The following is a 27,575-nucleotide window of genomic DNA, read 5'->3' as shown; positions in this document are numbered from 1 at the left end:
GTTGTTGCCTGCTCGGTGAAGAAGTTGAAGTAGATGGTGGGGCAATGTGCTCTTGCACCTTTTCCTTTAATCTTTTCCCTTTGCTTGACATGTTATGATGTAGCTTGCTTGGCTTTCTGTAATAGTTCCCTACTATATTCTCTTTGATTGATTCTCTAGTACTTTCTCTTTTAAAAGAACTTCCAGTGTTCTCTTTTAAAAGAACTTCCAGTGCATGTGCCAAAAGTTGCAGGGATAAGTACCATGTTTTCAAGATGTACTGCATAGCAGGCTCATAGTCGTTGTAAACTGCTGAATACAACATGGAACTACTTTTGGTCTTGTTTAGTCAGATTCTTCTCTTGAATGTAATTCTCAGCCTCATTCCTTTTCATTAACTCACTGTTCAATCACTGGTTCTCGACTATCTCATAGCTAGGCATGCTGTCGAGCCCATAGTCTCCTCCTGCAGTAGATAAGCATGTTATGCAACTTACAAGCATTCAAACCTTAGCAAAGTACAAGGGTATAACCGTGTATTAATGTATGTTGAAAACTTTCACCTTCAGGGTCCCCTTTCCCGCGGTGTCCTCAGAAACCCTGTACTGGAAGGGACGGTGCTCACCAGGCGCGGTCAGTGTTGGAGGTCTCTGCACAGCTCCAATATTTTAATGCGTATAAATGTTAATGAGTTTTTATTCCACATTGTTTGTGCACACATCATATGAATGTGTCTATCTTTGCTTTGAATTCGGCAGCATTAAAAACAAATTTTTTTTTTTTTGGTTGGTGGAACCCACCCGCATGGTCCTCAGCAACCACTCCAGCCACCACGACTACCACTGTCCTTTCTCCTTCGGCCAACGACGCTCCTTTCGTCTTGCTTCCATCCTTGCCCTCCACTCCTTGAAGGTTTCTTCTGCCATGTTAGCACAGTACCAGCTGCCATAATACTGTGTGTGGCTTGCTGGATCCCTCGGTTGCCCACACTGACTGCAGTTGGAGATCCTCGTCCGCGGGTTGAATTTCTTCTTAGGAGCTCCAGCAGCAGCCTCCTCAGTAGCATGGCGCCTGTAGCATGCTGTACTTCTTGGGACTTTGGCATTGCCGTCAGCTGCTACCTGCTGGTCTGGGGGATGAGGGGCAATCGGATGGAGGCCTTGATGTTGAAGCAGCTCAGCTGGGAGGACGACAGTGATAGGCGGGGTTGGTTGGGTCGAGGGTGGCCGAAGTCAAGCCACGGGCATTGGAGTTGGACTGGCCTGGGCGTTGGTGTTGTCCTCGTCGCCTTCAGGGTTCCCTTCCCTGCGGTGCCTCCAGAACCCTGTACTGGAAGGGACGGTGCTCACCAGGCGCGGTCAGTGTTGGAGGTCTCTGCACAGCTCCAATATTTTAATGCGTATAAATGTTAATGAGTTTTTATTCCACATTGTTTGTGCACACATCATATGAATGTGTCTATCTTTGCTTTGAATTCGGCAGCATTAAAAACAAATTTTTTTTTTTGGTTGGTGGAACCACCCGCATGGTCCTCAGCAACCACTCCAGCCACCACGACTACCACTGTCCTTTCTCCTTCGGCCAACGACGCTCCTTTCGTCTTGCTTCCATCCTTGCCCTCCACTCCTCGAAGGTTTCCTCTGCCATGTTAGCACAGTACCAGCTGCCATAATACTGTGTGTGGCTTGCTGGATCCCTCGGTTGCCCACACTGACTGCAGTTGGAGATCCTCGTCCGCGGGTTGAATTTCTTCTTAGGAGCTCCAGCAGCAGCCTCCTCAGTAGCATGGCGCCTGTAGCATGCTGTACTTCTTGGGACTTTGCCGTCAGCTGCTACCTGCTGGTCTGGGGGATGAGGGGCAATCGGATGGAGGCCTTGATGTTGAAGCAGCTCAGCTGGGAGGACGACAGTGATAGGCGGGGTTGGTTGGGTCGAGGGTGGCCGAAGTCAAGCCACGGGCATTGGAGTTGGACTGGCCTGGGCGTTGGTGTTGTCCTCGTCGCCTTCAGGGTTCCCTTCCCTGCGGTGCCTCCAGAACCCTGTACTGGAAGGGACGGTGCTCACCAGGCGCGGTCAGTGTTGGAGGTCTCTGCACAGCTCCAATATTTTAATGCGTATAAATGTTAATGAGTTTTTATTCCACATTGTTTGTGCACACATCATATGAATGTGTCTATCTTTGCTTTGAATTCGGCAGCATTAAAAACAAATTTTTTTTTTTGGTTGGTGGAACCACCCGCATGGTCCTCAGCAACCACTCCAGCCACCACGACTACCACTGTCCTTTCTCCTTCGGCCAACGACGCTCCTTTCGTCTTGCTTCCATCCTTGCCCTCCACTCCTCGAAGGTTTCCTCTGCCATGTTAGCACAGTACCAGCTGCCATAATACTGTGTGTGGCTTGCTGGATCCCTCGGTTGCCCACACTGACTGCAGTTGGAGATCCTCGTCCGCGGGTTGAATTTCTTCTTAGGAGCTCCAGCAGCAGCCTCCTCAGTAGCATGGCGCCTGTAGCATGCTGTACTTCTTGGGACTTTGCCGTCAGCTGCTACCTGCTGGTCTGGGGGATGAGGGGCAATCGGATGGAGGCCTTGATGTTGAAGCAGCTCAGCTGGGAGGACGACAGTGATAGGCGGGGTTGGTTGGGTCGAGGGTGGCCGAAGTCAAGCCACGGGCATTGGAGTTGGACTGGCCTGGGCGTTGGTGTTGTCCTCGTCGCCTTCAGGGTTCCCTTCCCTGCGGTGCCTCCAGAACCCTGTACTGGAAGGGACGGTGCTCACCAGGCGCGGTCAGTGTTGGAGGTCTCTGCACAGCTCCAATATTTTAATGCGTATAAATGTTAATGAGTTTTTATTCCACATTGTTTGTGCACACATCATATGAATGTGTCTATCTTTGCTTTGAATTCGGCAGCATTAAAAACAAATTTTTTTTTTTGGTTGGTGGAACCACCCGCATGGTCCTCAGCAACCACTCCAGCCACCACGACTACCACTGTCCTTTCTCCTTCGGCCAACGACGCTCCTTTCGTCTTGCTTCCATCCTTGCCCTCCACTCCTCGAAGGTTTCCTCTGCCATGTTAGCACAGTACCAGCTGCCATAATACTGTGTGTGGCTTGCTGGATCCCTCGGTTGCCCACACTGACTGCAGTTGGAGATCCTCGTCCGCGGGTTGAATTTCTTCTTAGGAGCTCCAGCAGCAGCCTCCTCAGTAGCATGGCGCCTGTAGCATGCTGTACTTCTTGGGACTTTGGCATTGCCGTCAGCTGCTACCTGCTGGTCTGCGGGATGAGGGGCAATTGGATGGAGGCCTTGATGTTGAAGCAGCTCAGCTGGGAGGACGACAGTGATAGGCGGGGTTGGTTGGGTCGAGGGTGGCCGAAGCCCAGCCACGGGCATTGGAGTTGGACTGGCCTGGGCGTTGGTGTTGTCCTCGTCGCCTTCAGGGTTCCCTTCCCTGCGGTGCCTCCGGAACCCTGTATCGGAATGGACGGTGCTCACCAGGTGCAGTCAGTGTTGGAGGTCTCTGCACAGCCTCAGGGAGGGGCCCTGAAGTGGTCATTGGAGGCCGGGGCATCGAGATGCCTATCTCTAGGATTTGCCTCTCCTTTTTTTGGATTTAGCATTGAACCTGTAAATGTTATCAAATGCAAGACAAACAAAACAATCAAGTTACAAGTTCAAAAAAGCACACTGCATCCACAGCAATGAAGATAAATATTTACCACTGAATGAGAGACCTCTGGTTGATCTCCATCAGCTGGAGCTAAGTGTGCCTAGTGAGGAGGGCATTTGACAGCACCTTGTTCCGGATGTTTCTGTAGGCCGCCATCACAAGGGACCATCTTTGAACGTTGTGCCCCCGCTGTCGAACCTGGCCTGGGTACATGGAGCACAACTTGTCAATGATGCACTCCATGTACCTGTTGGCATCAGGCCAGGTCGCTGGGCCTGTATTTTCCCCCCAAGAAACATCTCGGGAAAAAAAAAAAAGGTGATTGGCAGTGTGCCAAGGGTAAGATAAGTGTTTTTTCCCTTTTTTGGGGGGGGAGTGATATTAAATTTTCACTTACCGACGGGTGCTGTCAGTGCCAGGAATCACAGTTGTTCCCTTGAAACGCTTGAACCTACCCTTGGTCAATTGTTCCTGATGATGGGGAGGTCGCCTAACAGTCTTATCAGAAATGTGAAGAGCACTCCACAGCTTGATGATTCTGTCAGCCTGTTGGTTCGTTATAACCCCCTTGTCCTGATGAAAATGGACCAGATAGCTTGCAAGGGCCTCCACACTCTCATAGCCCGAGATGCTATCAGGTCCAAGTGTCTCGACCTGCAGTACGTAAGCATAATATGTAAGTTAGAAGCATTCAAACCTGAACAAAGTTCAACGGTTCATCGTCTGTCATATTTTGCTTGAAACTTTGCTACTTACGTTTTCATCATCAAGATCATCAAGGGTAGGCTTGGGTGGTTCATCCAGTTGCTCTTGTAGGACTGGTGGGTCAGGGATAGGTGACAAATGGGGCATGTCCACCGGTGGAGGGGTGGGCAGTCTGCGGGACAAGGTGACAGGCTTAGCTCGGTGAGTATTGGTGTGTCTTGGAGGATGGGTGGGCCTATACGTAGAGAACAGCTCTGGCAGAGGAGGAGGAGAGTATGATGACCCAGGGAATGTCAGTGGCACAGGTGCTCTTTTGAAGGCCTGCAGACAAGGGGGTAAGGTGGCTGTAATGTGACGGCAAAAGTATCATTCAAGATTGTCGTCCTTGGCAGAGATTACCAATATGTTTGCTTGTACATTTTATTTCTCTTACACTCGTCGCCTGGCTCTTGAGGCATTGAGGGAGCTTCAGGAACATCTGTGGTGGAATTGGAATCCTCCACAGGGGGGAGGGTGTGGTCAAGCTCCGTATCCTCCTCCTGGTAGTTATCCTCGTCCTCGTCGTTGCCCTCAGCATCATCAGGGATGTATGCATTAAGCACTTTATTGGTTTATTGTTACAAGTACTCAACCCCGAAGAGGTCCTCGGGTCACGAAAAAATGGTTCAAAATATAAACGTAAGAATTAACATACACCGTATCTGAATGTGATTGGCCACTTTGTCACTGCTCAGTGACGTTCCATTTGTTTCATCTCAAATAATTAAGTGAGAAATCTTGATGAAATTAAGAAAATATGTGTGGATGGGATGAACAAAACATACTAATCTAATCAATTTGGCATGGTTTTCAAATCTCTCACAAGGAGAGATTGTTGATGAAATGGAAGAACCCATTTTACATTGGTTTCAGCTTCAATTACCTCGCATGTGCTCCACTTCTACTGTAGTTCTGTTGTTGCCTGCTCGGTGAAGAAGTTGAAGTAGATGGTGGGTCAATGTGCTCTTGCACCTTTTCCTTTAATCTTTTCCCTTTGCTTGACATGTTATGATGTAGCTTGCTTGGCTTTCTGTAATAGTTCCTTACTATATTCTCTTTGATTGATTCTCTAGTACTTTCTCTTTTAAAAGAACTTCCAGTGTTTGTATTCATGGATCCCCAAAATTCTGTTCTTTTCTCCTTTACAATGCCCAAAACGCGGTCACAATGAGCATTATTTTCTATCTGGGATCATCAGCACTGCTTTCATAACTTTGCTGAGCAAAGGGTGTATTTCTGATAACCTGCCACTGCTTATCTATTCTGGTTTGACTGAGCAACCCTGGAATGTAGTTGAAAGTGTCAACTTGGTAGTGTGTAAAGTCCTGAAGTGCCAGGTGCTCAGGGAAATCTGTCCACAAAATACTGAACGGAAGCAAAAGATATGGCGCTCTTCAATGAAATATCCGCCACTTCAGCATGTGCCAAAAGTTGCAGGGATAAGTACCATGTTTTCAAGATGTACTGCATAGCAGGCTCATAGTCGTTGTAAACTGCTGAATACAACATGGAACTACTTTTGGTCTTGTTTAGTCAGATTCTTCTCTTGAATGTAATTCTCAGCCTCATTCCTTTTCAATAACTCACTGTTCAATCACTGGTTCTCGACTATCTCATAGCTAGGCATGCTGTCGAGCCCATAGTTTCCTCCTGCAGTAGATAAGCATGTTATGCAACTTACAAGCATTCAAACCTTAGCAAAGTACAAGGGTATAACCGTGTATTAATGTATGTTGAAAACTTTCACCTTCAGGGTCCCCTTTCCCGTGGTGTCCTCAGAAACCCTGTACTGGAAGGGACGGTGCTCACCAGGCGCGGTCAGTGTTGGAGGTCTCTGCACAGCTCCAACATTTTAATGCGTATAAATGTTAATGAGTTTTTATTCCACATTGTTTGTGCACACATCATCTCCTCAGTGTCTATCTTTGCTTTGAATTCGGCAGCATTAAAAACAAAATTTTTTTTTTTTGGTTGGTGGAACCCACCCGCATGGTCCTCAGCAACCACTCCAGCCACCACGACTACCACTGTCCTTTCTCCTTCGGCCAACGACGCTCCTTTCGTCTTGCTTCCATCCTTGCCCTCCACTCCTTGAAGGTTTCTTCTGCCATGTTAGCACAGTACCAGCTGCCATAATACTGTGTGTGGCTTGCTGGATCCCTCGGTTGCCCACACTGACTGCAGTTGGAGATCCTCGTCCGCGGGTTGAATTTCTTCTTAGGAGCTCCAGCAGCAGCCTCCTCAGTAGCATGGCGCCTGTAGCATGCTGTACTTCTTGGGACTTTGGCATTGCCGTCAGCTGCTACCTGCTGGTCTGGGGGATGAGGGGCAATCGGATGGAGGCCTTGATGTTGAAGCAGCTCAGCTGGGAGGACGACAGTGATAGGCGGGGTTGGTTGGGTCGAGGGTGGCCGAAGTCAAGCCACGGGCATTGGAGTTGGACTGGCCTGGGCGTTGGTGTTGTCCTCGTCGCCTTCAGGGTTCCCTTCCCTGCGGTGCCTCCAGAACCCTGTACTGGAAGGGACGGTGCTCACCAGGCGCGGTCAGTGTTGGAGGTCTCTGCACAGCTCCAATATTTTAATGCGTATAAATGTTAATGAGTTTTTATTCCACATTGTTTGTGCACACATCATATGAATGTGTCTATCTTTGCTTTGAATTCGGCAGCATTAAAAACAAATTTTTTTTTTTGGTTGGTGGAACCACCCGCATGGTCCTCAGCAACCACTCCAGCCACCACGACTACCACTGTCCTTTCTCCTTCGGCCAACGACGCTCCTTTCGTCTTGCTTCCATCCTTGCCCTCCACTCCTCGAAGGTTTCCTCTGCCATGTTAGCACAGTACCAGCTGCCATAATACTGTGTGTGGCTTGCTGGATCCCTCGGTTGCCCACACTGACTGCAGTTGGAGATCCTCGTCCGCGGGTTGAATTTCTTCTTAGGAGCTCCAGCAGCAGCCTCCTCAGTAGCATGGCGCCTGTAGCATGCTGTACTTCTTGGGACTTTGCCGTCAGCTGCTACCTGCTGGTCTGGGGGATGAGGGGCAATCGGATGGAGGCCTTGATGTTGAAGCAGCTCAGCTGGGAGGACGACAGTGATAGGCGGGGTTGGTTGGGTCGAGGGTGGCCGAAGTCAAGCCACGGGCATTGGAGTTGGACTGGCCTGGGCGTTGGTGTTGTCCTCGTCGCCTTCAGGGTTCCCTTCCCTGCGGTGCCTCCAGAACCCTGTACTGGAAGGGACGGTGCTCACCAGGCGCGGTCAGTGTTGGAGGTCTCTGCACAGCTCCAATATTTTAATGCGTATAAATGTTAATGAGTTTTTATTCCACATTGTTTGTGCACACATCATATGAATGTGTCTATCTTTGCTTTGAATTCGGCAGCATTAAAAACAAATTTTTTTTTTTGGTTGGTGGAACCACCCGCATGGTCCTCAGCAACCACTCCAGCCACCACGACTACCACTGTCCTTTCTCCTTCGGCCAACGACGCTCCTTTCGTCTTGCTTCCATCCTTGCCCTCCACTCCTCGAAGGTTTCCTCTGCCATGTTAGCACAGTACCAGCTGCCATAATACTGTGTGTGGCTTGCTGGATCCCTCGGTTGCCCACACTGACTGCAGTTGGAGATCCTCGTCCGCGGGTTGAATTTCTTCTTAGGAGCTCCAGCAGCAGCCTCCTCAGTAGCATGGCGCCTGTAGCATGCTGTACTTCTTGGGACTTTGCCGTCAGCTGCTACCTGCTGGTCTGGGGGATGAGGGGCAATCGGATGGAGGCCTTGATGTTGAAGCAGCTCAGCTGGGAGGACGACAGTGATAGGCGGGGTTGGTTGGGTCGAGGGTGGCCGAAGTCAAGCCACGGGCATTGGAGTTGGACTGGCCTGGGCGTTGGTGTTGTCCTCGTCGCCTTCAGGGTTCCCTTCCCTGCGGTGCCTCCAGAACCCTGTACTGGAAGGGACGGTGCTCACCAGGCGCGGTCAGTGTTGGAGGTCTCTGCACAGCTCCAATATTTTAATGCGTATAAATGTTAATGAGTTTTTATTCCACATTGTTTGTGCACACATCATATGAATGTGTCTATCTTTGCTTTGAATTCGGCAGCATTAAAAACAAATTTTTTTTTTTGGTTGGTGGAACCACCCGCATGGTCCTCAGCAACCACTCCAGCCACCACGACTACCACTGTCCTTTCTCCTTCGGCCAACGACGCTCCTTTCGTCTTGCTTCCATCCTTGCCCTCCACTCCTCGAAGGTTTCCTCTGCCATGTTAGCACAGTACCAGCTGCCATAATACTGTGTGTGGCTTGCTGGATCCCTCGGTTGCCCACACTGACTGCAGTTGGAGATCCTCGTCCGCGGGTTGAATTTCTTCTTAGGAGCTCCAGCAGCAGCCTCCTCAGTAGCATGGCGCCTGTAGCATGCTGTACTTCTTGGGACTTTGGCATTGCCGTCAGCTGCTACCTGCTGGTCTGCGGGATGAGGGGCAATTGGATGGAGGCCTTGATGTTGAAGCAGCTCAGCTGGGAGGACGACAGTGATAGGCGGGGTTGGTTGGGTCGAGGGTGGCCGAAGCCCAGCCACGGGCATTGGAGTTGGACTGGCCTGGGCGTTGGTGTTGTCCTCGTCGCCTTCAGGGTTCCCTTCCCTGCGGTGCCTCCGGAACCCTGTATCGGAATGGACGGTGCTCACCAGGTGCAGTCAGTGTTGGAGGTCTCTGCACAGCCTCAGGGAGGGGCCCTGAAGTGGTCATTGGAGGCCGGGGCATCGAGATGCCTATCTCTAGGATTTGCCTCTCCTTTTTTTGGATTTAGCATTGAACCTGTAAATGTTATCAAATGCAAGACAAACAAAACAATCAAGTTACAAGTTCAAAAAAGCACACTGCATCCACAGCAATGAAGATAAATATTTACCACTGAATGAGAGACCTCTGGTTGATCTCCATCAGCTGGAGCTAAGTGTGCCTAGTGAGGAGGGCATTTGACAGCACCTTGTTCCGGATGTTTCTGTAGGCCGCCATCACAAGGGACCATCTTTGAACGTTGTGCCCCCGCTGTCGAACCTGGCCTGGGTACATGGAGCACAACTTGTCAATGATGCACTCCATGTACCTGTTGGCATCAGGCCAGGTCGCTGGGCCTGTATTTTCCCCCCAAGAAACATCTCGGGAAAAAAAAAAAAGGTGATTGGCAGTGTGCCAAGGGTAAGATAAGTGTTTTTTCCCTTTTTTGGGGGGGGAGTGATATTAAATTTTCACTTACCGACGGGTGCTGTCAGTGCCAGGAATCACAGTTGTTCCCTTGAAACGCTTGAACCTACCCTTGGTCAATTGTTCCTGATGATGGGGAGGTCGCCTAACAGTCTTATCAGAAATGTGAAGAGCACTCCACAGCTTGATGATTCTGTCAGCCTGTTGGTTCGTTATAACCCCCTTGTCCTGATGAAAATGGACCAGATAGCTTGCAAGGGCCTCCACACTCTCATAGCCCGAGATGCTATCAGGTCCAAGTGTCTCGACCTGCAGTACGTAAGCATAATATGTAAGTTAGAAGCATTCAAACCTGAACAAAGTTCAACGGTTCATCGTCTGTCATATTTTGCTTGAAACTTTGCTACTTACGTTTTCATCATCAAGATCATCAAGGGTAGGCTTGGGTGGTTCATCCAGTTGCTCTTGTAGGACTGGTGGGTCAGGGATAGGTGACAAATGGGGCATGTCCACCGGTGGAGGGGTGGGCAGTCTGCGGGACAAGGTGACAGGCTTAGCTCGGTGAGTATTGGTGTGTCTTGGAGGATGGGTGGGCCTATACGTAGAGAACAGCTCTGGCAGAGGAGGAGGAGAGTATGATGACCCAGGGAATGTCAGTGGCACAGGTGCTCTTTTGAAGGCCTGCAGACAAGGGGGTAAGGTGGCTGTAATGTGACGGCAAAAGTATCATTCAAGATTGTCGTCCTTGGCAGAGATTACCAATATGTTTGCTTGTACATTTTATTTCTCTTACACTCGTCGCCTGGCTCTTGAGGCATTGAGGGAGCTTCAGGAACATCTGTGGTGGAATTGGAATCCTCCACAGGGGGGAGGGTGTGGTCAAGCTCCGTATCCTCCTCCTGGTAGTTATCCTCGTCCTCGTCGTTGCCCTCAGCATCATCAGGGATGTATGCATTAAGCACTTTATTGGTTTATTGTTACAAGTACTCAACCCCGAAGAGGTCCTCGGGTCACGAAAAAATGGTTCAAAATATAAACGTAAGAATTAACATACACCGTATCTGAATGTGATTGGCCACTTTGTCACTGCTCAGTGACGTTCCATTTGTTTCATCTCAAATAATTAAGTGAGAAATCTTGATGAAATTAAGAAAATATGTGTGGATGGGATGAACAAAACATACTAATCTAATCAATTTGGCATGGTTTTCAAATCTCTCACAAGGAGAGATTGTTGATGAAATGGAAGAACCCATTTTACATTGGTTTCAGCTTCAATTACCTCGCATGTGCTCCACTTCTACTGTAGTTCTGTTGTTGCCTGCTCGGTGAAGAAGTTGAAGTAGATGGTGGGTCAATGTGCTCTTGCACCTTTTCCTTTAATCTTTTCCCTTTGCTTGACATGTTATGATGTAGCTTGCTTGGCTTTCTGTAATAGTTCCTTACTATATTCTCTTTGATTGATTCTCTAGTACTTTCTCTTTTAAAAGAACTTCCAGTGTTTGTATTCATGGATCCCCAAAATTCTGTTCTTTTCTCCTTTACAATGCCCAAAACGCGGTCACAATGAGCATTATTTTCTATCTGGGATCATCAGCACTGCTTTCATAACTTTGCTGAGCAAAGGGTGTATTTCTGATAACCTGCCACTGCTTATCTATTCTGGTTTGACTGAGCAACCCTGGAATGTAGTTGAAAGTGTCAACTTGGTAGTGTGTAAAGTCCTGAAGTGCCAGGTGCTCAGGGAAATCTGTCCACAAAATACTGAACGGAAGCAAAAGATATGGCGCTCTTCAATGAAATATCCGCCACTTCAGCATGTGCCAAAAGTTGCAGGGATAAGTACCATGTTTTCAAGATGTACTGCATAGCAGGCTCATAGTCGTTGTAAACTGCTGAATACAACATGGAACTACTTTTGGTCTTGTTTAGTCAGATTCTTCTCTTGAATGTAATTCTCAGCCTCATTCCTTTTCAATAACTCACTGTTCAATCACTGGTTCTCGACTATCTCATAGCTAGGCATGCTGTCGAGCCCATAGTTTCCTCCTGCAGTAGATAAGCATGTTATGCAACTTACAAGCATTCAAACCTTAGCAAAGTACAAGGGTATAACCGTGTATTAATGTATGTTGAAAACTTTCACCTTCAGGGTCCCCTTTCCCGTGGTGTCCTCAGAAACCCTGTACTGGAAGGGACGGTGCTCACCAGGCGCGGTCAGTGTTGGAGGTCTCTGCACAGCTCCAACATTTTAATGCGTATAAATGTTAATGAGTTTTTATTCCACATTGTTTGTGCACACATCATCTCCTCAGTGTCTATCTTTGCTTTGAATTCGGCAGCATTAAAAACAAAATTTTTTTTTTTTGGTTGGTGGAACCCACCCGCATGGTCCTCAGCAACCACTCCAGCCACCACGACTACCACTGTCCTTTCTCCTTCGGCCAACGACGCTCCTTTCGTCTTGCTTCCATCCTTGCCCTCCACTCCTTGAAGGTTTCTTCTGCCATGTTAGCACAGTACCAGCTGCCATAATACTGTGTGTGGCTTGCTGGATCCCTCGGTTGCCCACACTGACTGCAGTTGGAAATCCTTGTCCGCGGGTTGAATTTCTTCTTAGGAGCTCCAGCAGCAGCCTCCTCAGTAGCATGGCGCCTGTAGCATGCTGTACTTCTTGGGACTTTGGCATTGCCGTCAGCTGCTACCTGCTGGTCTGGGGGATGAGGGGCAATCGGATGGAGGCCTTGATGTTGAAGCAGCTCAGCTGGGAGGACGACAGTGATAGGCGGGGTTGGTTGGGTCGAGGGTGGCCGAAGTCAAGCCACGGGCATTGGAGTTGGACTGGCCTGGGCGTTGGTGTTGTCCTCGTCGCCTTCAGGGTTCCCTTCCCTGCGGTGCCTCCAGAACCCTGTACTGGAAGGGACGGTGCTTACCAGGCGTGGTCAGTGTTGGAGGTCTCTGCACAGCTCCAATATTTTAATGCGTATAAATGTTAATGAGTTTTTATTCCACATTGTTTGTGCACACATCATATGAATGTGTCCATCTTTGCTTTGAATTCGGCAGCATTAAAAACAAATTTTTTTTTTTGGTTGGTGGAACCACCCGCATGGTCCTCAGCAACCACTCCAGCCACCACGACTACCACTGTCCTTTCTCCTTCGGCCAACGACGCTCCTTTCGTCTTGCTTCCATCCTTGCCCTCCACTCCTCGAAGGTTTCCTCTGCCATGTTAGCACAGTACCAGCTGCCATAATACTGTGTGTGGCTTGCTGGATCCCTCGGTTGCCCACACTGACTGCAGTTGGAGATCTTCGTCCGCGGGTTGAATTTCTTCTTAGGAGCTCCAGCAGCAGCCTCCTCAGTAGCATGGCGCCTGTAGCATGCTGTACTTCTTGGGACTTTGGCATTGCCGTCAGCTGCTACCTGCTGGTCTGCGGGATGAGGGGCAATTGGATGGAGGCCTTGATGTTGAAGCAGCTCAGCTGGGAGGACGACAGTGATAGGTGGGGTTGGTTGGGTCGAGGGTGGCCGAAGCCCAGCCACGGGCATTGGAGTTGGACTGGCCGGGGCGTTGGTGTTGTCCTCGTCGCCTTCAGGGTTCCCTTCCCTGCGGTGCCTCCGGAACCTGTATTGGAATGGACGGTGCTCACCAGGTGCAGTCAGTGTTGGAGGTCTCTGCACAGCCTCAGGGAGGGGCCCTGAAGTGGTCATTGGAGGCCGGGGCATCGAGATGCCTATCTCTAGGATTTGCCTCTCCTTTTTTTGGATTTAGCATTGAACCTGTAAATGTTATCAAATGCAAGACAGACAAAACAATCAAGTTACAAGTTTAAAAAAGCACACTGCATCCACAGCAATGAAGATAAATATTTACCACTGAATGAGAGACCTCTGGTTGATCTCCATCAGCTGGAGCTAAGTGTGCCTAGTGAGGAGGGCATTTGACAGCACCTTGTTCCGGATGTTTCTGTAGGCCGCCATCAACAGGGACCATCTTTGAACGTTGTGCCCCCGCTGTCGAACCTGGCCTGGGTACATGGAGCACAACTTGTCAATGATGCACTCCATGTACCTGTTGGCATCAGGCCAGGTCGCTGGGCCTGTATTTTCCCCCCAAGAAACATCTGGGGAAAAAAAAAAGGTGATTGGCAGTGTGCCAAGGGTAAGATAAGTGTTTTTTCCCTTTTTTTGGGGGGGAGTGATATTAAATTTTCACTTACCGACGGGTGCTGTCAGTGCCAGGAATCACAGTTGTTCCCTTGAAACGCTTGAACCTACCCTTGGTCAATTGTTCCTGATGATGGGGAGGTCGCCTAACAGTCTTATCAGAAATGTGAAGAGCACTCCACAGCTTGATGATTCTGTCAGCCTGTTGGTTCGTTATAACCCCCTTGTCCTGATGAAAATGGACCAGATAGCTTGCAAGGGCCTCCACACTCTCATAGCCCGAGATGCTATCAGGTCCAAGTGTCTCGACCTGCAGTACGTAAGCATAATATGTAAGTTAGAAGCATTCAAACCTGAACAAAGTTCAACGGTTCATCGTCTGTCATATTTTGCTTGAAACTTTGCTACTTAAGTTTTCATCATCAAGATCATCAAGGGTAGGCTTGGGTGGTTCATCCAGTTGCTCTTGTAGGACTGGTGGGTCAGGGATAGGTGACAAATGGGGCATGTCCACCGGTGGAGGGGTGGGCAGTCTGCGGGACAAGGTGACAGGCTTAGCTCGGTGAGTATCGGTGTGTCTTGGAGAATGGGTGGGCCTATACGTAGAGAACAGCTCTGGCAGAGGAGGAGGAGAGTACGATGACCCAGGGAATGTCAGTGGCACAGGTGCTCTTTTGAAGGCCTGCAGACAAGGGGGTAAGGTGGCTGTAATGTGACGGCAAAAGTATCATTCAAGATTGTCGTCCTTGGCAGAGATTACCAATATGTTTGCTTGTACATTTTATTTCTCTTACACTCGTCGCCTGGCTCTTGAGGCATTGAGGGAGCTTCAGGAACATCTGTGGTGGAATTGGAATCCTCCACAGGGGGGAGGGTGTGGTCAAGCTCCGTATCCTCCTCCTGGTAGTTATCCTCGTCCTCGTTGTTGCCCTCAGCATCATCAGGGATGTATGCATTAAGCACTTTATTGGTTTATTGTTACAAGTACTGAACCCCGAAGAGGTCCTCGGGTCACGAAAAAATGGTTCAAAATATAAACGTAAGAATTAACATACACCGTATCTGAATGTGATTGGCCACTTTGTCACTGCTCAGTGACGTTCCATTTGTTTCATCTCAAATAATTAAGTGAGAAATCTTGATGAAATTAAGAAAATATGTGTGGATGGGATGAACAAAACATACTAATCTAATCAATTTGGCATGGTTTTCAAATCTCTCACAAGGAGAGATTGTTGATGAAATGGAAGAACCCATTTTACATTGGTTTCAGCTTCAATTACCTCGCATGTGCTCCACTTCTACTGTAGTTCTGTTGTTGCCTGCTCGGTGAAGAAGTTGAAGTAGATGGTGGGTCAATGTGCTCTTGCACCTTTTCCTTTAATCTTTTCCCTTTGCTTGACATGTTATGATGTAGCTTGCTTGGCTTTCTGTAATAGTTCCTTACTATATTCTCTTTGATTGATTCTCTAGTACTTTCTCTTTTAAGAGAACTTCCAGTGTTTGTATTCATGGATCCCCAAAATTCTGTTCTTTTCTCCTTTACAATGCCCAAAACGCAGTCACAATGAGCATTATTTTCTATCTGGGATCATCAGCACTGCTTTCATAACTTTGCTGAGCAAAGGGTGTATTTCTGATAACCTGCCACTGCTTATCTATTCTGGTTTGACTGAGCAACCCTGGAATGTAGTTGAAAGTGTCAACTTGGTAGTGTGTAAAGTCCTGAAGTGCCTGGTGCTCAGGGAAATCTGTCCACAAAATACTGAACGGAAGCAAAAGATGTGGCGCTCTTCAATGAAATATCCGCCACTTCAGCATGTGCCAAAAGTTGCAGGGATAAGTACCATGTTTTCAAGATGTACTGCATAGCAGGCTCATAGTCGTTGTAAACTGCTGAATACAACATGGAACTACTTTTGGTCTTGTTTAGTCAGATTCTTCTCTTGAATGTAATTCTCAGCCTCATTCCTTTTCATTAACTCACTGTTCAATCACTGGTTCTCGACTATCTCATAGCTAGGCATGCTGTCGAGCCCATAGTCTCCTCCTGCAGTAGATAAGCATGTTATGCAACTTACAAGCATTCAAACCTTAGCAAAGTACAAGGGTATAACCGTGTATTAATGTATGTTGAAAACTTTCACCTTCAGGGTCCCCTTTCCCGCGGTGTCCTCAGAAACCCTGTACTGGAAGGGACGGTGCTCACCAGGCGCGGTCAGTGTTGGAGGTCTCTGCACAGCTCCAACATTTTAATGCGTATAAATGTTAATGAGTTTTTATTCCACATTGTTTGTGCACACATCATATGAATGTGTCTATCTTTGCTTTGAATTCGGCAGCATTAAAAACAAATTATTTTTTTTTTGGTTGGTGGAACCCACCCGCATGGTCCTCAGCAACCACTCCAGCCACCACGACTACCACTGTCCTTTCTCCTTCGGCCAACGACGCTCCTTTCGTCTTGCTTCCATCCTTGCCCTCCACTCCTTGAAGGTTTCTTCTGCCATGTTAGCACAGTACCAGCTGCCATAATACTGTGTGTGGCTTGCTGGATCCCTCGGTTGCCCACACTGATTGCAGTTGGAAATCCTTGTCCGCGGGTTGAATTTCTTCTTAGGAGCTCCAGCAGCAGCCTCCTCAGTAGCATGGCGCCTGTAGCATGCTGTACTTCTTGGGACTTTGCCGTCAGCTGCTACCTGCTGGTCTGGGGGATGAGGGGCAATCGGATGGAGGCCTTGATGTTGAAGCAGCTCAGCTGGGAGGACGACAGTGATAGGCGGGGTTGGTTGGGTCGAGGGTGGCCGAAGTCAAGCCACGGGCATTGGAGTTGGACTGGCCTGGGCGTTGGTGTTGTCCTCGTCGCCTTCAGGGTTCCCTTCCCTGCGGTGCCTCCGGAACCCTGTACTGGAAGGGACGGTGCTCACCAGGCGCGGTCAGTGTTGGAGGTCTCTGCACAGCTCCAATATTTTAATGCGTATAAATGTTAATGAGTTTTTATTCCACATTGTTTGTGCACACATCATATGAATGTGTCCATCTTTGCTTTGAATTCGGCAGCATTAAAAACAAATTTTTTTTTTTGGTTGGTGGAACCACCCGCATGGTCCTCAGCAACCACTCCAGCCACCACGACTACCACTGTCCTTTCTCCTTCGGCCAACGACGCTCCTTTCGTCTTGCTTCCATCCTTGCCCTCCACTCCTCGAAGGTTTCCTCTGCCATGTTAGCACAGTACCAGCTGCCATTATACTGTGTGTGGCTTGCTGGATCCCTCGGTTGCCCACACTGACTGCAGTTGGAGATCCTCGTCCGCGGGTTGAATTTCTTCTTAGGAGCTCCAGCAGCAGCCTCCTCAGTAGCATGGCGCCTGTAGCATGCTGTACTTCTTGGGACTTTGCCGTCAGCTGCTACCTGCTGGTCTGGGGGATGAGGGGCAATCGGATGGAGGCCTTGATGTTGAAGCAGCTCAGCTGGGAGGACGACAGTGATAGGCGGGGTTGGTTGGGTCGAGGGTGGCCGAAGCCCAGCCACGGGCATTGGAGTTGGACTGGCCGGGGCGTTGGTGTTGTCCTCGTCGCCTTCAGGGTTCCCTTCCCTGCGGTGCCTCCGGAACCTGTATTGGAATGGACGGTGCTCACCAGGTGCAGTCAGTGTTGGAGGTCTCTGCACAGCCTCAGGGAGGGGCCCTGAAGTGGTCATTGGAGGCCGGGGCATCGAGATGCCTATCTCTAGGATTTGCCTCTCCTTTTTTTGGATTTAGCATTGAACCTGTAAATGTTATCAAATGCAAGACAGACAAAACAATCAAGTTACAAGTTTAAAAAAGCACACTGCATCCACAGCAATTAAGATAAATATTTACCACTGAATGAGAGACCTCTGGTTGATCTCCATCAGCTGGAGCTAAGTGTGCCTAGTGAGGAGGGCATTTGACAGCACCTTGTTCCGGATGTTTCTGTAGGCCGCCATCAACAGGGACCATCTTTGAACGTTGTGCCCCCGCTGTCGAACCTGGCCTGGGTACATGGAGCACAACTTGTCAATGATGCACTCCATGTACCTGTTGGCATCAGGCCAGGTCGCTGGGCCTGTATTTTCCCCCCAAGAAACATCTGGGGAAAAAAAAAAGGTGATTGGCAGTGTGCCAAGGGTAAGATAAGTGTTTTTTCCCTTTTTTGGGGGGGGAGTGATATTAAATTTTCACTTACCGACGGGTGCTGTCAGTGCCAGGAATCACAGTTGTTCCCTTGAAACGCTTGAACCTACCCTTGGTCAATTGTTCCTGATGATGGGGAGGTCGCCTAACAGTCTTATCAGAAATGTGAAGAGCACTCCACAGCTTGATGATTCTGTCAGCCTGTTGGTTCGTTATAACCCCCTTGTCCTGATGAAAATGGACCAGATAGCTTGCAAGGGCCTCCACACTCTCATAGCCCGAGATGCTATCAGGTCCAAGTGTCTCGACCTGCAGTACGTAAGCATAATATGTAAGTTAGAAGCATTCAAACCTGAACAAAGTTCAACGGTTCATCGTCTGTCATATTTTGCTTGAAACTTTGCTACTTAAGTTTTCATCATCAAGATCATCAAGGGTAGGCTTGGGTGGTTCATCCAGTTGCTCTTGTAGGACTGGTGGGTCAGGGATAGGTGACAAATGGGGCATGTCCACCGGTGGAGGGGTGGGCAGTCTGCGGGACAAGGTGACAGGCTTAGCTCGGTGAGTATCGGTGTGTCTTGGAGAATGGGTGGGCCTATACGTAGAGAACAGCTCTGGCAGAGGAGGAGGAGAGTACGATGACCCAGGGAATGTCAGTGGCACAGGTGCTCTTTTGAAGGCCTGCAGACAAGGGGGTAAGGTGGCTGTAATGTGACGGCAAAAGTATCATTCAAGATTGTCGTCCTTGGCAGAGATTACCAATATGTTTGCTTGTACATTTTATTTCTCTTACACTCGTCGCCTGGCTCTTGAGGCATTGAGGGAGCTTCAGGAACATCTGTGGTGGAATTGGAATCCTCCACAGGGGGGAGGGTGTGGTCAAGCTCCGTATCCTCCTCCTGGTAGTTATCCTCGTCCTCGTTGTTGCCCTCAGCATCATCAGGGATGTATGCATTAAGCACTTTATTGGTTTATTGTTACAAGTACTGAACCCCGAAGAGGTCCTCGGGTCACGAAAAAATGGTTCAAAATATAAACGTAAGAATTAACATACACCGTATCTGAATGTGATTGGCCACTTTGTCACTGCTCAGTGACGTTCCATTTGTTTCATCTCAAATAATTAAGTGAGAAATCTTGATGAAATTAAGAAAATATGTGTGGATGGGATGAACAAAACATACTAATCTAATCAATTTGGCATGGTTTTCAAATCTCTCACAAGGAGAGATTGTTGATGAAATGGAAGAACCCATTTTACATTGGTTTCAGCTTCAATTACCTCGCATGTGCTCCACTTCTACTGTAGTTCTGTTGTTGCCTGCTCGGTGAAGAAGTTGAAGTAGATGGTGGGTCAATGTGCTCTTGCACCTTTTCCTTTAGTCTTTTCCCTTTGCTTGACATGTTATGATGTAGCTTGCTTGGCTTTCTGTAATAGTTCCTTACTATATTCTCTTTGATTGATTCTCTAGTACTTTCTCTTTTAAAAGAACTTCCAGTGTTTGTATTCATGGATCCCCAAAATTCTGTTATTTTCTCCTTTACAATGCCCAAAACGCGGTCACAATGAGCATTATTTTCTATCTGGGATCATCAGCACTGCTTTCATAACTTTGCTGAGCAAAGGGTGTATTTCTGATAACCTGCCACTGCTTATCTATTCTGGTTTGACTGAGCAACCCTGGAATGTAGTTGAAAGTGTCAACTTGGTAGTGTGTAAAGTCCTGAAGTGCCTGGTGCTCAGGGAAATCTGTCCACAAAATACTGAACGGAAGCAAAAGATATGGCGCTCTTCAATGAAATATCTGCCACTTCAGCATGTGCCAAAAGTTGCAGGGATAAGTACCATGTTTTCAAGATGTACTGCATAGCAGGCTCATAGTCGTTGTAAACTGCTGAATACAACATGGAACTACTTTTGGTCTTGTTTAGTCAGATTCTTCTCTTGAATGTAATTCTCAGCCTCATTCCTTTTCATTAACTCACTGTTCAATCACTGGTTCTCGACTATCTCATAGCTAGGCATGCTGTCGAGCCCATAGTCTCCTCCTGCAGTAGATAAGCATGTTATGCAACTTACAAGCATTCAAACCTTAGCAAAGTACAAGGGTATAACCGTGTATTAATTTATGTTGAAAACTTTCACCTTCAGGGTCCCCTTTCCCGCGGTGTCCTCAGAAACCCTGTACTGGAAGGGACGGTGCTCACCAGGCGCGGTCAGTGTTGGAGGTCTCTGCACAGCCTCAGGGAGGGGCCCTGAAGTGGTCATTGGAGGCCGGGGCATCGAGATGCCTATCTCTAGGATTTGCCTCTCCTTTTTTTGGATTTAGCATTGAACCTGTAAATGTTATCAAATGCAAGACAGACAAAACAATCAAGTTACAAGTTCAAAAAAGCACACTGCATCCACAGCAATGAAGAGAAATATTTACCACTGAATGAGAGACCTCTGGTTGATCTCCAGCAGCTGGAGCTGAGTGTGCCTGGTGAGGAGGACAGCACTTTATCACGGATGTTCTTGTAGGCTGTCATGATGAGTAACCATCCCTGAATGCTGTGGCCCCGGTGACGAACCTGGCCAGGGTACATTAGAGCACAGCTTGTCAATGATGTACTCCGTGCACCTGTTGGCTCTGGTTTTTTGCCTCTTCTTCCTCCCTTTTCTTCTTCTACTCAAAAGCCTGTTTGTTTTGTACATGTTTTTCTACCGGCGACTTTAGTCCTTTTGCAACTTTGAATCATCATCTAACTTATACCAATGAAGAACCCTTATGCATAGATGGTCCTAGAAACACGATGTCATGATGACGTCATCAAGTGATTTATTATTGATTTTTACATATTTATTTTGGCCCCTTGACTTTGTACATGTTTTTGAGGCACTATTTTCTTACCTTACATGTAGTAATCGTTGATCTTCGTCAAACTTGCAGGAAGTACTAACTATAAAACAAAGATAATTGTGAATTATTTATGTCGTGATGATGTCATCACGTGATTTATCATGAAATTTTGAATATTTAAATATTCCATTAATTTATAAAAATCCATATGAAATCGACCCTGGCCTCCCGCAACATTCTGTTTGCAGCAAGTGCCATGATAAAATCTGGTCTTCAATTCATCTAGTGTGGGTCAAATCATGTGACCCCTCCTTCCGGTCGAAACCGGAAGTGGTCTTATTTTTTAAAAGTAGTAATAGGTATCGAGTTGTTTTCAACGATGTTAGTCTGCTGGGGTATAGTATTTTTCAAATTATCTACTGATGACGTCACCTAATTGTCAAGCGCCCTTTAGCTACAGGTTAAAAATTCTAAAAAATGAATTTTGAATGGATGTCTGTGGCGAAGTTTGTCAGAATCGCCTAAAAATTGATGTAGATGACCATCTTTACCCAGTCAACACGTGAGTAAAGTTTGGGGCTGATGACATCATTAGACCGGAAGTTGCAATAAAAACTTCTTTTATTCTTCAAAATTCGGTGAAAAATCAACCGTAAGAGATAAAAGTGTGAACTGTGCACGAGATGACAGCTAAAACATTCAGCTGTCATTCAGAGTCAGCTGCATGAAGTGCATAACTGGTGTGCTTTTTCGCACACATGAAGCGCCGGCGACAAAAAACCGCTAAAATATAAATTGCCGACTCGAAAATCTGATTAGCATGCTGTGCATATGCTACTATGTGTGTGGATGCCCAATATCTGCCTGCAACATAGATGACACACAGTGCGTAGGGCATTATACTCGGGACTCGGCAAAATGCCAACCACGTGCTGCCAAGAGCAGATTGCATTGCTTGGAATGCCAAAAGGGACAAATGTTTAAGATATCTATAATCTGTGCCTTTTCCGCGATAAGTATGTTTTGTATTGTATATTGTATTGTACATGTCTTATTGGGTTGAAACCTTGCAGGCAGTTAGGAAGGGAAGGTTTACAAACGGAAATTGACCTCAAGTGATGACAATACCATCAGCAGACGAGTCACGTGACATTAAATGGTGCCTCATTTAAAGTACTATATCTCCTGAAGTGTATATCCAATTTGGTTCAAATCTTGCAGATATCTTGAAAAGGGAGTGCTTTAGAGGGATTTTGACCTCATGTTACACAGCATCCCCCTAGGTTTGGTCCGTCCCGGCCCAATCATCCGAAATCCTCTTCCCAGCAAAGGTTTGGTGAGCTACTTTACTAAATACAATGTAAAATTTCACTAAACAGAACCAACTAATATACATGGTCAAGAAGAACTCTATTTACAATGGTGTCACTATCCCATTCTCGAACTCTGCATGAAAAAGGGCATTATACGTGCGGGTGACTCTATCCTGGTGAGCCAACGCCCCATCGGAGTAAGAGAGGCTAACCCTCTCCTCCTCTACTTTTGTAACAGTGCCCGTCAAGGCCCTATCTATGCATGACAGTTCCAAGGTCCTGGTATTGTCCTCCACCGCAGTCGTGGGAGACCCCTGGCCATCACCTGTCTTCGACTGCCTCCCAGTGTCCTCCCCAGCCTGATGAGGATCATCATTGACGAAGTCCCCAGGTCTGGCATGCTGTCATGGCCGTCGGTGCTCTCCGTACATTCCCGCATCTGCCGGAGGTACAGCGGTTTCCCCCCTGGTCTGTGACCCTGCTGCAGCGGGTCACTTGAGCTAGGGGCTTGGAGAGTCTCCCCCGTTCTCCCTTCCTGAGGTTCCACTGTTGTCGGCTGCCGGTAGTCCTCCATTACACTTGGATGGCTCCGTGGTTGGTACAGGTGGAGTCCTTTCCTACTGTCCCTGCACCACCAGGAAGAACGACACCCATCAGTACTTTCTTTGGACGACTGGATCTCTGGGTTCACAGATGATGAAGTTGACATCATGCTCCCATTCTGGGTGTTCCTTCTCATAGTGTCGGTGAAAATTGTCTCGCCGGGTAGAAGTATATGGGCACCTTCTACAGTGCCATGCCAGGCCCTCCGTCTGGTGGACCACCTGTAGATGCCGCCCAAGGCTCTTGCAGCTGCTTAGGATTTTGGCACAGTGCCAGCACTTCCCCTGTTGGCTTCCACCATCCTTCTTGTTACAAGACAAAATAACATGCTTTACAACCCAATCAATTGCGACGGCCATTGACTGCCCTCCCGGCATTCGTCTGCCCCACCCTGATGACGCATCATCCACCTCCATCAAGGTGGTCTCCTCAATGTGAACTTGGGCCCAACTGTGACATCTGTCTCATTTTCCCAGCCCCTTGAATCCCCATCATCACCAACCAGATCCCTCTCCAGTGGGACCTCCACCTCCGAACTTGGAGATGACCCTTCTGATACCAGCTCATTCCCTGGTCCCTCAGCAGATACTGGTTCCAGGTTTGGACCCTCAGGTGGGACCTTGTACTCCCATCCTTTAATAGGGTCTCCCTCATAGCATTTCAGTCTGTCATAATGGACCACCTTAGCTTTGCCACGAGGTTGACATTGGATTCCGTAGGTTACATCAGACAGTTGCCCTACTACCAAGTAGGGACCTCGGGATTCATGTAGTTAAACTCCTTGTCTTTTGGGGCAATACTTGAGTATTGTGAAATACTTCTAACTACCCTGTGTGACACGTTTTTGTTAGTTTGGGGAAGTTTATATAAAAAGCCTCTTCTTCCAAAGCACTTCCCTTACAGTCTTGTGTGGACCTGACTGTTCAGTGAGCCATTTTTTCTTTTCGGCCTCCTTTTTAGTTAGTAGACCATGATCACATTTGACAACCTTGCTGCCATGCCAGTTATGAATGTTCAGTGTGTAATAGAGGATGAAGTGGATCTTCTCAGGTAAAATCTCTCAATTTTCATTCTGGTGTTGGCATGCATACATAGACTTAATCCAATCAAAGAGTGGCTTATTTCCCTTTTTTGATTTCGCAGTAAGCTTTTCCACACAGTTTGATGTGTCACACATCATACTGGTGGGTGACTCTTGTATTTTTCCCTCAGAATTTTTGTAACCCATATAAGTCGGTCTGTTACTGACGACAGTCCAATAAGAACTTGCTGCAAACAGATTCTCAACAATCTGAGTGAAAACAAGAGTTAGAGGTGTTGAAAACCAAGGAAAAAGTTCATACATATTACAGCCACTTTTTCTATACTTTGGAACCTCAATGATTGTACAGAAGGTAGTAATATACATGTATTGTGGAAGGTGAAGACAAACTTTCATTTCAGTATCAGAAGGAACGATTTTTGAAAAAAAGGGCTCCCCAAAAGCCTCTCTCTCTCTCAGCAGAAACCAGTTTTCTCTCAATAGATTCTCGACGTTTGACGTTTTTCTGGAGAGAAAAATCATTAGTACGGCATCAGGCTTCAGCTTTTTTGCCCTTGGCTTATATCTCAGGCCTGATGGTTCTCCTCAAGGCATTGTGGCTTTCAGTGGTCTTCACAGTCCAAGAACTCCTTGTTCGTAGTAAACGTTTCGAAATCAATTTGACATTTCCAGTGTATGTTGTGGAGCCACTGCTTGCAACTTTCGGGATGCTTGCGTTGATCTTTGGTGTCAAAAAAGCCTAGGCCTGTTTTGGAATCAGACTTAGAGATCCAAATGCCTGACAAATTGTCATCTTGATGATTTCGGAAACATAGCATGAATGTGTGCTGTAATGAGGTACTAGGTTAGGCATTCCTTCACATACATAGAATGGATGGACGTCAGGCACCCAACCATCTGCAGAAGCACAAGTACTCTGTTGATAGCAGTATGGACGGTGTACGGTCTCTGTCTGGTGTTGATAATACATGTACATCATAATGTCCTGGATGTTTTACAGTTTAGCGATAACATGGCTGCAGAAAGGTTTGGGGGCAAAAGACCTGTTTTTTTTTTCAATTAACACATTAACTGAGACAAAGAAACTGAAACTACTGTACAGATGACGTGTTAAAAAATGTTATTTCAACATACTAACTGTGAAATGGTGGTTGGAGTTTTCGTTTCAGAAGCTTAATTCCATCCTGTGTAATGTCCAGACAAGGTGCTTGTGAAGTTGTACCATCTGTACACTTCTTAAAATACACATTGCAGAGACACAAAGACCTCATAGTTCAATTTAAAAACATTTCAAATCAGTTTTACATCTGTTTTTGTGTCAATCTGAATTTTGACGACATCAATCCATTCCTTTGTGAAGTTTAAAAACATCTTCCAGTGCTTATACTTTAAACAGACCCATATTTCAAGAATCCGCAACACATGTTAACTGTATGATTGGCCTTTTTGTATTGTTTGAGTAGTGTGACTGGTATACATCAGCCAGCTCTATCTGAAAATCCTTTCCTCCTTTTTTCAATCTCCAGTTTCACATCCATTAAAATCAGCCTTGCTTCTTTCCTTTATGAGTAGGTTAAAGACAGCTTGTATAACATAGTTATAAGATTTAGAACATTATGAACTTACTTCCATGTTGATTTGATACGGATCTTATGCGACATACCTCCATACGCTTCCCGTTTCAGACATTACCCTCTCATAATACAAGAACATTCAAAAGCCCTGCACAGAGGTCTGTTGAAATTCTGTGAAATCTATCCTTTACTGCACCAGTCTTGGTTCAGGTACTAAGTAAACATACAAAGAGCCCAGTAACAGTACATGTTTGCATGAGAGAACCGTATTGATACTCACTGTTTCTTGCTTTAACATTGAACTGATTTCTTCTGCATGCAAAACAGTTTCTATAATTATATTTCAACATCACATTAATTTAACAGACCTTCACATAGGCTACATAATTCAGCAGATGTAAACGTGTTATAAAGATTATAAATCATTCAAATTGGAGTATATTATCAATGCACTTGTTTAACAATTGTGATCTACATGGCTTTGCAGCTTTATGTACATGTACACATACTAGTCAATACGTACCTGGATTTCATGGGATTACATGTACATGTATATAGGGATTGACTAGTTATGTATAGACTAGTCAATCCCTATATACACATCCATACACATAACTGTACCGAACAGTATCAGTTGCTCACTGTAATGCAGTCAGTTTGTGTATCATTCAACCAGTGTGAAAGAAATTATTTCTTACTTAATGAAGCAAATTCATGTTTTAATTATTTTTCAGATATTTTTCAAATTAATGATTTTTCTTGTTTCTGTTTTGCTAGTCATGCTTGTTCTTTTGGCATTGCCTTAATTTTTCTTTGCCAGGAATTTCCTTTCCCTTTACACCACCCCTGGGTTTTGACACTCCTGCTGAATAAAGGGAAAACACATTAATATGTAATCACATTGCACAGAAACAGACTAGAGAGTAATCAGTGTAATGCAGCTAGGTTCCTGAACAACTCTGACAGTTGTTTTATGCGATTTCTTAAATCTAATTTAAAGCTATCTTTTTGAAGCTACTTTTGTTTTGTAAACTCTCTTGCATTATTGCGATTAAATGTGTTTTTGTGTATTTTCTTTTCTATGAAAGTCGGAGAAGACAAATTTAGTTTATGGGTTATGGAAGTTGATTTATGTAAAGTGAGACGTACCCGTATACAGCCTGTTATCAGACAAGTTCACTGTGTTGGGTGATTCTTTTGTTTAGTCCATCCATTCTGGAAATAGTTAAAGTGACAGCACTGTACATACTAAAGATCTCTCCAAGTAGTGAATTAAGACATCAGTGAATCGAAAGGTTTTCCTTTTCCTACGAAAATCGTGCATGTTAGGTGACTACAAGATGAGGTTGTGCAAGATTATTTATCAGAAAGATATCACACTTATTCACACTCCTGCCCATGGACCTGTGGTATCAATGTTATCGTTTTTAAACAAAGAAGATGTGTAATCTTAAATGTTCCTGTATAGGTGCACACAAAGTACAAAGGAAATATCAAGACATGATGCAGACTTGTTTCATTTCAAAATTGATAGGGGTCTAGTTTCATTGATATATCTTATGAAAACCTGGAGGACTTGGAAATTGTGTATAATATAAACATGTAGGTAAGACCTTTCAACATCAACTTGTTTACATGTAATCTGTTCATCTTTGTGCGTTGTTTCTTTTTCATATTTACTTATTCCAAGATCATTTTAATTCTACAGTATTTTTACTTTTCTATTATACAAAGCAGAGTTATACGTGTATACATGTGAAATGGAAATCTTTTAAATCTGGAAAAAAAACGCCATACATGCGGTATGCAAGTGCATTTAGGAATTTTTACTACGTGTAGTATATGGAAGTTGATTAAGTTTTATGTTTTTGTGTAGTACATGTTTTGGTTATAAAATTTCATACAGTGTAGTTTTATGACGGGTATATTACTGATTCAGATAGTTCACGAGTTCACTTGAATTTGATAGATATTTTTTATATTTCATTTTATTTCAGTAATACTGTTACTACATGCACGTATACATTATTCATCAGAAAAAGACAGATGTTTTATATTTTGAAGTGTGTTTGAAATTATGACGTTTCCTTCATTTATAAGTCAGTTGTTGAATTAATCCTCAAAAGCTAACAAATCTGTAACATTTGTGAAATCAGTTTGATACCACCATCACCATGGACATGTGTATATCACAGGTTTTCTGCCCAGTTAAGTTAGTACATTTGCCAGCTACATTGGTAGCCAATCACAAATTTTCATACAAATTTT

This window comes from Acanthaster planci, linkage group LG16 (assembly GCF_054643075.1).
Source record: "Acanthaster planci isolate LZ-2023a linkage group LG16, COTS_SCS, whole genome shotgun sequence".
Taxonomy (NCBI): Eukaryota; Metazoa; Echinodermata; class Asteroidea; order Valvatida; family Acanthasteridae; genus Acanthaster; species Acanthaster planci.
This window is presented reverse-complemented; position numbering follows the sequence as displayed.